At 41.2% G+C, this 16,740-nt stretch overlaps 1 protein-coding gene and 1 long non-coding RNA gene across 6 annotated transcripts in view; one reads left to right on the plus strand and one right to left on the minus strand.

Annotated features, from left to right (window-relative positions):
* Window positions 1-11,483, minus strand: part of PLEKHG1 (pleckstrin homology and RhoGEF domain containing G1) — a 153,165-nt gene extending 141,682 nt beyond the window's left edge. For 3 of the 4 annotated variants that reach the window (XM_068151899.1, XM_068151888.1, XM_068151881.1), the window contains exon 1: window positions 11,182-11,483. The gene's annotated coding sequence lies outside the window, so the exon portion shown is untranslated. The remainder of the gene's footprint in view (window positions 1-11,181) is intronic. The other variant, XM_068151908.1, reaches the window with a different exon arrangement.
* A 231-nt stretch (window positions 11,484-11,714) lies between these two features.
* LOC137447935 (uncharacterized) overlaps window positions 11,715-16,740 on the plus strand; it is a 32,334-nt gene continuing 27,308 nt past the window's right edge. For both annotated transcript variants that reach the window (XR_010988947.1, XR_010988948.1), the window contains exon 1: window positions 11,715-11,998. This is a non-coding gene — a long non-coding RNA (uncharacterized lncRNA). The remainder of the gene's footprint in view (window positions 11,999-16,740) is intronic.

The raw sequence follows: 16,740 nt of genomic DNA on the forward strand, positions 1-16,740 counted from the left end.
CTTGCACTGAACTTTCATGACTATTGAACATAAGACTGATTGGGTTTTTTTCATTTTTTTATATCACCATAAGGCCTGTTTATATACTTGGAGTGGAAACACTGCACATTCAGCTGCAATTGATTTCCTGTATGGCAAAATACCTCAGGCATTCAGCTGGCTGGGAACACTGCAGAGGCCTCTTACCATCACCAGTTTTTTGAGACCAGGAAGCTCTGCCTCATGCTTTTTCTTACGCCAGAATAAATAGAGTCCCTGCTGAGCATCCAAGCTAATTTGTGGTCTAGGGGAGCCAAATCATAAACAGGCAAAATCTTATATTTCAAAAATCTGTTTAAAAATATTGGTCTACTTTCAACTTCAACGCTAACATAATCAATTCAATCTTGCTAATGTGGCAGAATTTGTATTTAAAAACTTCTGCAGATGAAACAAACTACTCCACCTGAAGGGTATTTTGTTGAAGGGTTGGGTTGTTTTTTAATAATAAAGTATCAATACATTTTCCCTCATCCAGTTTCTATATTTTCAGCAATAAATCAACACTACAAGGCAAATTTATAGATTAAAGGAGTATCTTTCCCTTTTGATAATGCTGAGTGACAATGACAATAGCAATTTTATTTTCTGCACTTATTTTGACCTGTTCATAAATGAATATATAGAATAGCTTTCACTAACATTTCTATGAATCTGAAGAAATGCATGATTAGTCTTACCAGGGTCCTGCAATCGGACCATAACGGTTGTAACATTCAAGTGCCCAACCACCTGACTGTACTCAGACTGTAAATTAAGTGAAACAAAAATGCAAAGTGAGATGTAATTACCATCCTACTTTCCATTTAGTCCATGCAAGTTGCATTAGTCTCAAATCCTTGAGTAGCAAAGGACTCCATTTCTACTGCTAGAGAAAGCAATTTATTTGAGTCCTAGAAAGAGACACCCTGACACAATCACAACTATTGAAAGATACACATACGTATATAAAGGCGTGGATGCATGCATATAGAAGCAAAATATATATGTATGCATATATATATATAAATAGATGAAAATCAGAAATAGGACAATCCTGAAGAAGCCTAAACTTTCTATAAGGGCATTCCTGTTTAATAGAAATTTCACCAATAATAGCTTCCTAGTTTCAGAGCAAAATTACTACACTAAAACTGAGAGAGATCCTCTAATTCCCAGAGCACACAACAACCTTTCCAAGCCTTTGAATCAACAACTTCTGACAGGGTCCTACAATCACATCTAAATCAACTGAAGCAGAAGTTACTGGATGCTACAGAGTATTTTTCTATCAACCATCTTTATCTTTTTCAGGGAAGGTTTCTACAAATCTTAGTACTATCATAGTATATAACATAACAATCCATAAGGCAAATTAATTTTTCACTTTAATTTTCATTTCATTTTTTTATTTCTCAAACATCTACGTAAGAATATGACACTTTTACACTAGAAACACTATCATGCAGACAGCACTTAAAGAAATTGATGACTACACTGTCATTTGTCCTACAATTTCTATTTAATCTTTTAAAAGTTTGCATGTTTTTAAATAGCTTTAGTTAGCTAGAAATGTATTGCAATCGTTGATTAAAAGAAAGCTTTACATTCTTAATTACTTTTAGAAAATTAATAGACCAGAATAGAATAGACCAGACCAGACCGGAAAAGACCTTCAAGATCAAGTCCAACCTATAATTCAACAACATCTAATCAACTAAACCATGGCACCAAGAGCCCCATCCAGACTCTTCCTAAACACCTCCAGTGATGGTGACTCCACCACTTCCCTGAGAAGCCCATTCCAATGGCCAATCACTCTTTCCGTGAAGAACTTCTTCCTAACATCCAGCCTAAACCTCCCCTGGGGCAGCTGTGTCCTCTTGTTCTGGTGCTGGTTGCTTGGGAGAAGAGACCAACCCCCACCCAGCTACAACCCCCTTCAGGTAGTTGTAGACAGCAATAAGGTCTCCTCAGAGCCTCCTCTTCTTCAGGCCAAGCAACCCCACCTCCCTCAGCCTCTGCTCATAGGGCTTGTGCTCCAAATCCCTCACCAGCTTTGTTGCCCTTCTCTGGACACATTCCAGCAACTCGGGACCAAACAAGTAGTATTTCATGAAGAAAAAAAATAAAATGAATTCCCATTTTTTAGCTGACTTGAACCACAATGGCTGGCTGGTACATTCTGGCACCTGGAGATCTCACTGTAACACTACATGAAAAGCCCAGAAACTTGAAAACTATCTTCCAAAACTCTGTAAAATCAAGGTTCTTTTTCTGGGTATACTCTGCATGGAAAGCAACCAAAATAATTTTCACTAAGAGGATGGATGCTTTATGTCATTCTCAAATCTTTGAGATCCTCTTCACCACAGTTTTCCTAAAAAGTTTAAGTGATGCACACCAATGGTCCCAGCACTTCCGTGCTACACACTAATGGTCCCAAACTACTGAGATGGTCAGTGAAAGGCTAATATTATCACTTTACTCCAAGAAACCTTTTCCCTCAAACCATGGGTTTAAGCTTTGAAATCACTGCTTTTAACAATTTCTCTACTTTAGTTCTGCTAGAAGAGACCAAAATAAGCAAACCCAACTATGTATAAGTGTGTCCCACAATCTTGCAAGTGTGAATCTGTTTAATTTACAAGTATCAAGACACATCTTTTACATCCAGGCAACTTCATCCTTACCACTTGGATCATATTGTGTATTTGACATAATAAAATGGTGTCAACATATACTGTAGCATTTGAAAACAAATACTCTTGCCAAACAGTTCCACATACTGGTCCTCTGAGAAAAGTTGAGAATAAAATTCTTAGTAGAAGTTCACATGTGTTAGACAGCAAACCACTGTGCAGGTTTAATCATCAGTGCTGAGGACTAAAAGCAGAATTTATTTGACATGATTTTTAATGTGCCAGTACTTAAAGCCCAACATTTCTGACCATGGGAAGCAGCTTGCCTATTACAGGATTGAGGGAAGGCCACAAACTGTAGCATCTTCTCATTGCATGACGTAACTGCGATGAACAGGCAGACGATGTGCTGCATCTCAGAGAAACAGATTTATTCCATATGCAATCAGCTGAGCATTTTCCCAGACACAGTAATCTCATTTCATAGGATAAGTATATGCAGTGCTCCAAGAGTTGCCTTCACTCTACCACTTGTAAGAGTGAACAGCAGAAAGGCTGAATTGCATAAGAAGGTCAACAGCTCAGAGTGAATCTTTGCCAGAATTCCTACAGACTCCCTGGTATGGCCCCAAATTGTCCCCAGGAAAGAAGTCAGTGTTGGGCAAGCATGGGCACAGACAAGTTAATTCTGACCCAGGTACCAGAACTAATCACCTCCTGATATGACTCAACATTTACAACTAACAAACAGAAGAAACCAACCCAGTACATTTTTCTGAAATTGTCAGAAGATAGGCATCACCAGTCCTCTGTTAAAAACAAATAAGGACTCTTCATGCGGCACAGGCACTGATTTAAAGAAGAGCAAAAGGAAAAAGAGAACCTTATAGTGAGCATACTCCTCATCACTACAAGACAGAGGCAATGAAGAGGCATTCAGATGGCCCTGGCACTCATAATCCTCTGGGAGCTTGAATAGCCGCATGATGCACACAGCCAAATCTTCTAGACATGAAAAAGACTGCCCAGAAGCAAAAAAAATCTGCTCTTCCACCACAGATAAAGTGGCAAAGTGCAAACTGCAGTAACAGAGATCACCAGGCTGAGTGACCATGCAGGAGATCAGCCCCAAACTTTACTTAGCATGGCTGATGCCTTAGCGAACAACTGTCCTTTCTAGAAAAAGAAAGAGGGGGTTTTACTTGATGCTCTATTCTGCATTTCCCTGATGGCAAACTTATGAAAGATCAAAGCGATTCCTGAAAGGAAAGTCTGCAGAAAGCCTGGTCCTTCTCAACTGAATAATCTGCCTAGCACTGACTCTCCTAGCATACAAACACCTCTGATACCAGTTTAGGAACAAAGTTATCTAAAACAACAGAGAAGCAGACACATGCCAAGATATAGCCCTATGATTCATAAACCTTGGAGATTAAATGACTACTGATGCCCTCAAGAACTACTCACTTTCACTTATTCACAAAATTCTACAGTGGCTTAACAAAAGGCCTCTACTGCAGCAATATGTGATGCTGCAGGTGTTTGTTCAGAACAGAAGTTAATGGCTCAGAAGACGGAGATACTGGAGATAATGTCCTCCTACCACAAGACAGACTTCACAGCATAACCAACCTGACAAGGCAAGAACTGTAGAAGGCTACAATCCAGCGAGGAGAGTGGCAAGTGGGCCTGTCTGCCTGCATTACAGAGACAGCAACATCCTCAAGGCAGCCAGAGCACAAAGAAAATAAGATAGATACATGACTTCAGAATCATCTAACATGGGAGACTGACAATTACCAGAAGACTGACAGAGAGATTACAAACTTCATATACTGGTAGAGTATGACATAAAGCAAGCTGTCCTTTCAAATTCGCTAATGATTCATTGTTAAATACATCTTTGTCTACCATTCAAATAGACTAAGACCAATGCTTACTCAGAAAAATTAATGTTTCTGCAACAAGCTAAAGTCTATGATGACATCACCCAAACACCAAGGTATGGCAGCTCTGAGCAACCACACAAGGTATGTTATCAGGATAATAAGAAGGAAATGGAAAGTAAACAGTGACAAAGATTCACAAGCACTTGAGTGAGGCATACTAATCTTGGATAGTACCAAACCTAACTGCAAGATAAAATGATATTGCTGCTGGTATTAACTCAGTTGTAGTTTAAACAGAAAGTCATACTGAAGTGATAAATGATCATAAAGACTTGCTTAGTAAGTAGTTCTTCATTTCACCCACCTATTTTCGATTTTTTTTACAAAGAAGGAACTATTCCTACATACAAGTATCAAGGACACAAAGCATGATGTTACTTTAGACTGAAGTACCATAAATCAGTAGCAGCAGCAGAAAGCGAGTATTCCTGAAATGCATCAGGACCTCGACTGTGAACCTGGACTCACTAGGAAAAAAAAAAAAATCCACAAAAGCAAAACAACAACAGCAACAATAACAAGTAAGTTGATAATGGAATGCAGAAACGACAGCAAAGCAATGCTGCGGCACCCACTGCAGCTACCTTAGGGGCCATGCAGGGGAATAAACATTTGTAAATACTTGAAGAAGTGTTTACAGGAGGTTGGCAAAGAAAACTTGCCTGTGTTTACAGGCAGCTCCACCAAACACAAGCAGAACATGGGAGAAACTACAAGTGCTAGAGCCTATGCACTAAATCTAGGAGAGACTACTCATGTGGGCTGATTAAAGGCGGAAGCTGACCTTGAATCCCACACCCAGATGACAATGCTGAAAGATGTCAACCATGACCATGAAAGGAAGCTGGATGTTACCCTGGCCCTGACAGTGCTCCTGAGAGCAATCCAAACAGCCTTCTTCTTTCTGAGCTAGGTATCAAAGTTTTATCTACAACAGCTCTAAGTAAGCAACTGAGCAGGTGATTCAATACTTGTTCCCATGACACCCTTTTTACATCTGCTCAGTAATTCCAATGAGAGGATGCGTGCATCCTATCAGCAGAAAATATTAGCTGCACGATACTAATGCCTGGGGCTTGATCCTGAAATGTCTGAATGGATATGAGTGTTCAAATATTTCAATGTTAACATTCATTAAGTTAACTTTTAAAGCAACTGGGCAGGGCTCACATACAAGTTTCTACAGAACACATGCTTACGGGAAAAAGCTTGGAACCACTTGCGATCTGAAACTCAATGACAGAGCAGGCAAGCAAGACTTATTAGGATTCAAAGATAATTAGCACTGCCTCAGTCACAATTTTGCATGGGAAACAGGTGCCAGCCCAAGCTATACCTGTTCACTACACTTATAAAACACACATGCACCTTCCACTAGCATAACCACCCTGTGGTCCCATACATGACTAAGAAGCAGGACTAGTGGGGCTCATGCTAAGATAGGAAGGAAGAAAACAAGCAAGCCAAATGTATCAAGTCTCTCTTCTAGATAAATTTTTAAACTGACACCTTGGTTTGTATTTGCACAACAATGTTCTGCGTCATGATTAGCAAGAAGACAGACAATGACCACCTCCATATTCGGGTCCTTCAGAAGACAGCCCGGTACTGACACCCCAGTCAGGCTGACAGCAGTTTTAAGCAGCTTGCAACTTTGCTTGGACAGCTGATTCTTTCAGACCTCCTTGATAAGTATCAATAGATCTTCCTTCCATTTCCTTTCCCAGTCCAACCTGATTAGGCCCCTTTCTTTTCCTGCACTTGTAATCACATTTGCAGTTAAATGTATTTTGGGCCAAGCTCATGTAAACCCAACTTCTGGTGAATCAGGCAGACCTATCTGATACAACACCAATAGCTAAAAAGATTATTTATATCCTTTATGTGACTTGAGAAACTTTGAACACTATGAGACAGTTTCTCACAAATACATTCCTCCTTTGGAAACTGAATTAATCCAAACAGGTTTTACTAATACTTGAAGTTATATTTAATTAGTTCATATTCATCTCTTGTATTCTTAATCACATGCATAAAAAGCTCCCAACTTCCAATCATAACTGTTGACACCCCAGTGGTGGTGTGCCCAAATGAACTTTACCTCTTCACTCAACTCTGCTCCTTTGGCATCCTTGGTTTTCTGGTTCCACCCACCCACTCAAATGTATGATGTTTCTCTAAAGCCATGACACCTCATAGGAACCTCAGCTTTTCTTTCAAAAAAGAAGATTCTGTGCATTACAGTTACACAAAAGAAATGGAAAACATTACTTTCATGGCCTTAAAAATCAAAAGGAGCTGGGAAAGTAGTTTAAGATTAATGGCTAATAAACGAAACATATAAGTTTGGGAAATTGGAGCCACAACTAGGGTAGAAAGGACAGTGTTTGGGATTGGTGGTGCAGCACAGCTCTTTAGCTGGTTTTGGTCAGTGTCCCAGAACGAGAGGCATAATCAACTATTAAATTAGCTGCTGCTTCTTTTCTTTCTTTTTTTTTTTTTTTTCTTTTTAAAGGGGGGTGGAAGGGGTAAACTATAGGATGCACATCTGCATTCTCAGCGTACAAGAGTAATTCTTCCTTCCACTTTTTTGCCTCATTGCCAGTCCTACAAACTAAAACTCCTTTTGTGCAAGCAAAGTAATGTAGGTTCTCAAAACTAACCATTCAGCAACAGTTCTGCAAGTCTTTCTGCCACTCCAGACTTTGCTGAGGGCTGCAATAATTTTTTTTTCTTCCCTCTTAACACTACAAAAGCAAAATGCTGTTTTGACTAAGTAGTGGTTAGTCACCTTCATTGTCCCCAGAAGCAAAAATTCCAGTTCAGTATAAGAGGGCCACCATATATAATCGCAACTACTCCAAATGTCCTCAGCAGACATGAATATTACTAGCTTGCATTTTCTCATATGCCTCCTGAGCACTACACCTGTTCTCTGAGAAAATCATAGCAAAGTAACTCAAAGCCATAACTAGTTTAATGTATCAATTAAATGTGTTTCTTTAACACAGAGATCATCCTTTTGATGACTGAATACAAAAGCGAATGCACATCAGATTAAATCCTTTGTACCGAGTTATAACTGCCACAGCTTTATAGATGTCTAATCAGAGAAACACTTCTCGTCAGAGCCCTGCAGCTGTCTCCCTTTATCATCAGATTGGATTGTTCAATTATTCCCTGACCTAGTACAGCTACACGACAGGGCCGTGATGAGCATCACACCTCTAGCTGCCACCCAGCAATGAGGTGCCTCTCTTCTTCACAACCTCACTCTCAAACGACCAAGAACCGGAGCTCTGAGCTGGCTTGGAAAAACTTACTGGCGTTCAGCCATTGCTGGAGTGGCAACCGAGCACAAGGGAAACAAACAAACAAATAAATATTCAACAGCTGAATTAGTCTTTTGACATACTTAATTAAGTGAGCTAAATATCTGTTAAAAGAGTGATATTTGGGACTGCTTTAGAAAAATTATTAAGATACTTAAAAACAAAACGCATGTTCATTCTGAGTTCACCTATTTTGTAGTATCCTCCCCTAGGAATTGTTTTGGTCTTTTTAAAATATTAATGGCACACTTAGATGGTACCTCTACACAAAACCTTTAATAGTCATATTATTTTTTTTTTTTTTTTAACAGTGATATCTTGGGTTTATCTATGGAGGCAGTCTTCAAAATTACTAACAGGAGATTTGGTAATGGTGTTCCTGTTTGTCCCATCTTTAGTCTGATGTCAAAAGCACTCACACAGTTCTTACAAGTTGTCTGGGTGATACTATCACAGAGCTTCAGCTATCCCTGTTACCAATATTTTTAGTAGGGTAGAAAGACAGAAGTCACTATCACACAGCTCTGTTACTGTTATATAGTTACAGAAAACAGATCAGCTTTGCACTGCAGAATTTGCATTCAGAGATAATAAAGCACTACTTCAAGTATGTGCCTTCATCAGTTGCTATAACTCTATCTAGTTATCAGGCCTTACAAAGCCTTTCCTGATTTGGAGCCAAGAAATCACAAGTGTAGGAAAGGCAGAGGACAACAGGTATATGGCAAGCCAAACGCACATGAGGAAGCTTTCAAACACGTACACTGCTCCAGATGACTTGGCAAAAACACCAACGCCAGTGCCACACAATAAAATCACATCAGTAAAAGGTTCAACCATACCAACTTATACAGATAACTAGCAAGAAGTACCACAAACTCATTATTTGCCTTAATTACTTGTTTAGTAAGTAAACTGTCCTTTTCACTTTCCTTCAAGCTTTGACATTTTAGTCACAATGAAAGTTCTTATTTTACACACAAACAAAAAATCCCACCTCAAAAAAACCACAGCCCCCTGCTCCCCCCTAACACACACATACACCCCACTCAGGAAGGTAGCAAGAGCTCAATCAGTTTGCTCCAAACCATTTCTGCTGGGCACAGTTTATATCAAGGCCTCACAGTCAACCACTTTAGGCCCAAAGCATGCCTTTGAACAGTAAACTTATTCTCACATCCTGCCCACGAGAGAAGAGCGCATGAGCAGATGTCCTGAAATCATGAGAGCTGCCAACAAACAAAGTTCACTACTTGAAGATTTCCAAAGTTGCACATTCTTAACATTTACTGTTACTTAAAACTCAAGCCAATGCTGTCTTTGAAGATGCTATTAGAGTATAAATTACAAGCCAATCTCTGACCATACACCTATCTTTTCTTCTCTCTCTTTTTTTTTAATCTTAAGTAAAACAACATGAAAAATGACACATTAACATCAAGCATTAGAATCATAGCATGTCTTTTCAGGGGTATACTCAGTTGTACAGCCACAGGTCAATGTTGTTTACCTAGGGCTTTCTAGGTCTGTGAGAAAAACACATGATTCCTGCAAATGAACACATTCAAAAACTGAGCCTTTTATCAAACTGTTTGGCATAATTTCTAATTTGTCAACTGAGAACACAGAGAAGCAGAGAGTCAAAGTTTAATAGCTAAGCATCTGTATGGACCTGAGAACAATACCAATATTCATTAACAGGCTGATCTCAAACTGCCTTCTCGTATTTTCAAGACAAGTGCCCTATTAATACATTTTCTAACCTTAGCATAACTCTTATGTTTTCAACTCAAAGCACCCACATACACATCGGTAGAGAGTTCTCAAAATTATGCCAACTACATGCCACACACACCAGAAAATAAAACCCAAAAAATTAAAAATAAATCTCAACTATATATTGTGTCTTGCCAACCACAGTGAATTGCACAGCCAGGAGTTGCTACAGCCAGATTTAGCTTTGTACAAGCTAACAGGATTCCTTTATAAATTTAGCCAGAGGCACGGGCAACAAACGCTTGTGGAAATTTGAACCACAACTCTGCAGCAGCAAAGATTGTTCCCTCCAAGAATGAAACAGTAGCAGAAGACGACTATTAGTAAGCTCTCATTAACAGCTTTCAAAACACCTATAAGTCATCAAGCTCTCTAGGCAGCATTATTAAATTGCTGAAGTACCAGAAAACATTAAAAGAAAAAAGTACGGCCACAGCTCTTTCTAAGGCTGCCAATTAATGATTAAAGGGGGAAAAAAGCCAACTGAAGAGAGACCGTATTAGAAGCCAGCTGAACGCACAGCTAAGTTTGTTTCAGGACCTTTTTTCCCCTCATACCTAGAGCACCGTGGCTTGTGAAGAAAGAAGGAAAATAGCGTCTCAAGTCTGTCAACGCTAAATGAAGGATGAGCTCTAAAAGGCTTCTCATTCAGCTTGAGGGATGAGAATTGGAACGGCAACCCGCAAAGCAGCGAAAAGGCAAGGGCAAGAGATGGGGAAGCGCATCCAGGGTCCAACAGAACGGCAGGACACAGTTCTGCCCCGATTCCCTCTCTCTCTTCCCTCTCCAGAATAAACGTTCTTACTGTTTAAAGACACGATTAGTCACATTTTTAAACCTCTTTTAGGAGGCCATAGTTAACACAATCCAATTAACGTTATTTAAAACACCAAAACCAGGGGATTTTCCGGAACGGTTTACCAGAAAATACAAGCTTGATAAAGCATCTGCGCAAAACCTGAAACGCTATGCTATTTTATCGTAAGTTGAAATAAATACCTCCTCATTCCCCCAAAAGATTCGACGAACTCCTCAGACGCGGGCTAAGCCCGGCGTGCCGCAAGCACGGCGCAGCTCCGGCGCGCACTGGCTGCCCCTTTGCTCCGGTGGAGCGGCCAAACACAAAGCGCTTGGGTGGGCAAAGCAAACAGCAGCCGGTCGTTGCCGGAGCCCCGACGAAAGCCCGGCGCACGGTGCCGGCTACTGCCGGCTGCCAGAGGCCGGGAGGGAAGTAGGGGACCTCGGGGTTCACACAAAAGCTGCGGGCACAAAACACCCACTCGCCAGCAGACCCCCGGGGGCTGGGAGCTAGTGTCGCCGTGCCCCGTCCTGGTGGATTCATGGGGTCGCAGGACCCCAGGTGCCTCACCAAGCGACCACACACCCCCCGCCCCGGGGCGAACGAGGAGCCGCCGCCGTCCCACACGCTCCGCTGCGCCGTGCGAACAAAGCCCCGGTGCTCACCGGCCGCAGCCTCTCGCCGTTCTCTGCCCTCGCACACCCGTTCCTCCTCCTGCTTGAAATACAGGCGCAAGGGCTCAGCCCAGGCAGTGAGGGAGGTTATCCCCCCCGAAACTCATTCAGCGGCGCTGCCGGCTGTCCCTCTTGCAGCGCCTGTGGCCGCGCCCCGGCTGCCTCCGTGCGCTCGGGCTTCGGCTTAATCTCCAAACTTCCTTCTCCTCCTCCCGACCGGGCAGGGGAGTCTGAAACTCCCCTCCTCCATGCAGCTCCCGCAGCCGAGCTGCTGCTTCAGCCCCTCCCCAGAGAGGCCCGGCCCGGTCCCGAGCTGCAGCTGACTCCGCTCCCCTTCTCCTCCTCCTCCTCCTCCTCCTCCTCCTCCTCCCCCGGAGGCTGGGAAAGGGGGGGAGAGAACAACCACTCGGACTTGTCTGTAGAGCCGAGCCAAAGAGAGCAGTCGGATTACAGTCCCGGGAAGAAGAAGGGAAGGGGGGGGTTAGGGGGGAAATTCGGCTACTGTTTTCACGCAGGGAGGGGAATAAGCGCTCTGCTTTGCAGATTTCCTCGCTCGCAGGGTACACCCTCCCCGGCCGAAAGTCCTATCCCCGCTTCGCCGAGCTCTGCACCAGCCTCTTCCCTTTGCCACAGGCATTAAGTTCAATGACCTAACGTATAACATTGGTGTTAAACTTCTGAAAAGGAGTCCGAATTGCCAAAGTGCGGAGGCCGGTCCACCCTGAATACTGTGAGAAGCAAATTCAAAGAGGTTTTAAAGACTACACCTGCCTCCTGGCAGTCTGCCTGGCTATCCTCTTTGAAATAGGTAAGTTTACAGTTACTTTCTATTTTATTTTAATGTTTTGTAAGACACAGAGAAACCACTGAAATAAACCTTGCATTATTTGTACGTGTTCAGAGGTCCTTATTCTTGAGCTAACAAACCCCTTGGTTTCCTGTAAAATCTTGCTCCATACATCACATGAAGTAAAGATCTGTTACTCTTGTTCTGTACCATTCTTCTTCTACTCATGCTAATATACAACCCGTGGAATAGGAGTAGATTTTGGAGGTCAGAGTAGCTCTCAGTTTTAAGTTGTCAAAACAAGTAATTACAGCAGTAACTCAGGAAAGTAGGAAGTTTAAGTGCCCTCATCTTACTTTTTTGACTAGAATCCTTTTAAAAAACCACAACCCAACAAAAACAGCTCTGTTAGGAGCAGATTCTGTAATTCGGAAGCCCAGACCTCTTTCCCAACATGCCCATTAAACCTGCTTCAGGCCCCTGATGAATTTTAAAAGATTAACACCTTTATAAATTAATTTTGGCCACATCTCAAACTGAAGGTTACTATTTAATAAGTGAGGCAATATTAACTTCTCAACTGAAAAAAAATTAAAGTGTTTTAATGACAGCCCTTTTACACATAATAGTTATTCACATTGCAGAATTGGAGCATAATTATCACCAAGTCCTCCTCCATCCTTTCTTCTTGGGGAAACGTCACTGTCCAATCAGGCAAGAAAGACAGATCACAGAAGGCTGAACTCCTTGGTTAATATTTTGGATGGGGGAGATGGGGAAAGGGCAAGCAATTTCAAATGTTGACTAGGAGCACCTCTAAGCCCCACTCACTGATCAGACCTCCTGCACTGCATGGCTACTCCATCTCTGAATTTCATATCCAACTGAGCACATTACATCACACGTTCTTGCTTTGGCACACTACAGTCTGGCCTTGTGCTGGGTACAAAACATTGGCCTTTATTTGCACACCAATTAAAAAGAGGCAGCAAAAAACTCCCCACTGAAACTACTGGGAGAAAAGCATTTGTAAATCTTTCCCATTAGGAGAATCAGGGAATAGATTGTTCAAAAATTATAATAAACTACTAGTTGAAGCATTTAACTTGGGCCAAATTAAAACAATTGAAAATGGATGCACATCTTCAAGTGGGAAATATAAGAGCAAAACCCCCAAACCACAGAGTACTCCAAGTTCATTTAAGAAACTGTACAGTCTCTGCAAGTATGTTTTAAGGCTCTACATGATCTGTTCCATATGGAGTTTGTTTTTGCTCAGTGCTGTGACTAACAGGAAAAATCTTCAAGAAGAGAAGTCTCTTCCTCTGTCTCCATCCTTCTACCTCCCTTTCCCCTACAGACTGATCATGAGCCAGTCTGGTGTCTGTTTGCTTATGCTAAAAATAGCATTCCAGTGAACTGACCAAATACCTACAGTTTTATGTCAGCTGGCCGATAGACTACAATCATTGCTGTAGCAATGATAGAGGCTTAAAGGTCAAGCTTTACAGCACTGTAATCTAGTGTATCTGAAGAACCACCCACTTTTTTGAGGAGTTAGCAACATGGACAAACTGTGGGAACTTTTACCTCTGAAGGTAATTGAGGTGACTACTGCTGAGAGGGCATGTGGGACAAGGAGACTGCAGGCAGATGAACATTTCACATGGGTATTGCCTACACACCAGAAGACCTGTGTTGCATACAAGAGCATTGTGTGTTGGGGGAGTTCCCACACAGCCTGCTCAGTTGCCCTCGGCAGCACTACTGTGCACAGGCAAGAGATGAGCCTTCACTCCCCCAGCCTCCAACTTTTTCAGCACACTTCTTCTACTCATTCTCACACATCTCTTCATGCAGTAGGACCTCTGCCTTCTCCTCACGTGTAAGGTGAGATCCATCTCCATCTATCAGCTCTTCACCTCTGTCCTTCCTATTGCCCCTGCAGTCATCAGCTTGCACCACTTATGATTTGTTGCCTTCCACACCAGTGGTTAGGACCTGCCTTTGTGTTTCACTTGGAAGTGGTTTGCTTACTGCAGTTGGGGAAATGTAACCTAACATTATTTTCCCCTCTGAGATTTTCCTTCCTTCTAAGAATTCTACACATACATATGATCTCAAACATCACAGCATTTTTTTGCATCACCAGGACTTAATTGCACCAGTTATCATGTTAATGGTTTTATGCTTGTTTTGTTTGTTTGTTTGGGTTGGGTTTTCACTGTGTGTTTTTTGGTAGTTTGGCTGTGACTCAGTAAACTCTAAGAGATGTTTTTAAACATACAGAAATCTGTCACTTCAGTTTTGCTGAATTTCACATTCACTTGAAAAGAAGCACAAGTTTATCTGTTCTGAGTTAGACTCTGGGGGAAAATAAAAGAATCTGTCCTCATAATAGGAGAAAAGCCATTGTAAATGGAATAGCTATTGTACAGCTATAAACAGCTATATAAATAGCCATAAACAGAACAGCTACTTGTAAAGACACCCCAACACATACTTAAAATGCATATCCCAGATTTGATTGGTGAGAGAGGGGATCTGTGAAAGCAACAGCTACATCCATACAATGCACAAGGGTATAAGGCTAGGAAATTGTTTGTAACCTTAACCTGGGTAACCCCCAGTCAGCCTAAATTAAAAAAAAAAAAAATCAAAAACATCTGCAATTTGCTCCTTGCCTAGAATCTAAGTTAATTATTCCTCCCACGATACAGTTTAATTGGCAGGGACAGGTACACTCATCTGCTTTGCAAAGCAATATTATTAAGTATGGGGGTTTTGGACCTATGCCCCTGTTTAACAGAACATACTCCTTCATGTATATTAATGCCATGGAGCACACAAGCATTCCAGTAATTATATGTTTAAGTAAAATCATTAGTATCAAATAAAATGCTAGGATGCCTACTTTATGCCTGAGTCCTGCAGGTATTCAACTACCTCCCAGCTGATGAGATACCTGTGTAAAGAAAAAAAATAAAATTGGAAGCATATTTAAGCCTTTGCAACAACAGCTGCTAAAACTCTTAATCACAGACTACAAAGTTCAAAATGTCTTATTCCCAATTTTACTACAAAATTCAAGTACTTCACATACAGCAGGACTTTGCATGCTGCTTGCTTTGGGAAACAAATAGTGCCTGTAAAGAATGGGAATAAGATGGTTAAGGTAAGTGGTTGCTAGTATAAAGACTGTCAACATAAGAAAAGAACAAGATATTGTAGAGAAGTAATTGACTGAACTTAATCTTCCTAGGGAGAGGGTTTGATTCCTTCTTTGTCTGGGAATGGGTCCATGCAGAAGTAAACATCTTTGAGATCACTTACTTTTCCACATAGCAGCACTGCTTGGATCCTCCACAGACAAAACTATTTCATTTTTAAAAAAAAACAAATCACACAGACCAGCTGCAATTTTCACAAATTAGGCTTTTAAAAAGCCAGAAAAGCTAGCAAAATTATGTTGACAGCTCAGGTCCTAAATTCCTCACAAGCCTTGATCCTTAAGCACAACTTCATTATCCTTTCTAAAGCATTACGATTGACTGCAGTCTTCTATATTTCCTATCTATTCTCCCCAGAAAGTTTTATTACTGCCTTTATTCCTGAAAATGCTGGCACCTACACTTTTTTGGGGGAAAATAATTAAAAAGCCACAAAACAAACAAACAATAAACCAACAAACAAACAAACAAAAGGTTTCAGTCTTGCAAAGCTGTATCTTTTTTCCAATGACACTGTCTTTGCAGTATTTTAGTTTATAAGGCTAGAAGTAGGCAGTTAATTTCAACCTTGACAGCCTTCAATCACTCTGCCATGGAAGAAAGTCACAAGTAGTTCCATACTTTTCATATGAAAGCCACCAAGTAAATGATGAACCATTCCAAGCCTTCCAGAATGCAGGATGCTTACCCCCTTTCTCTTGACAGGGCATTCTAAAGTACTCAAAGTAAATCTGGTTGCTTTATTTTATAAATTCAGTTGCTTGCACAGCAAACAGGCTTACTGAGCTTGGGAGATTTGCTTGTTTCTCAAAGCTCAGCTGCCTCTTTTTAGCTTAAATTGATTATTCAGATGAGTATTAAGAAATGTCAGAAGAGGCTTTTAGTTTGTGTTTAGGAGGTTTTGTTTACAGGCTACAAGATCATGCCCTTTAAAAGCATTTTTTCTTGCTGCATGCATTGTGGTGAGTCCACATGCACAAAAATGCAGGATCAAATCAGAGGTGTTAAGAGCACAACGAAGAGCTGCTTTCAGCAGCAGCTAAGTTACTCTTCAACAGGGTTAGTAAGAGTTGCTCAGATGGCAGATGAGCTCATCTGATCACGGGATCCTACTTCAACTTAAAGGAAACTCCTTCAATATAACCAAATATAACCTTTGTTTTCTTCTGGCTCATCTACACTATTAAAAGAATTTTTACTACTTACATGGAAATCTTGTGGTTCTCCACTTTCAGCTGAGCCTTTTAAAGCGCAATGTTACACAACAATTAGATTAATTGTTTTAAACTACCATCCAAGTAAGGAGTAATAACCATGGAGTTTTTTAGGCAATAAACTAAGTTCAGCCCATGGCTAACTCCTATGAGTTCACCAAGCAGTCCCTGGATTATTTTTCTCAAGCTCAACTGGTCCACTGTTCTCCCTTGCATTTGGTTTGGTTTGGTTTGCTGCTATCAGAGAGCAGCAACCCCAGAGCAGGTGATTTGCAAGGAGAGTTCTCTGGGCGCGGACTGAAGAGGATCCCGAGGGGCA

Source organism: Melanerpes formicivorus, unplaced genomic scaffold (genome assembly GCF_026170545.1).
Source record: "Melanerpes formicivorus ecotype bairdi unplaced genomic scaffold, bMelFor1.0.p_v2 SCAF_2, whole genome shotgun sequence".
NCBI classification, from domain to species: Eukaryota; Metazoa; Chordata; class Aves; order Piciformes; family Picidae; genus Melanerpes; species Melanerpes formicivorus.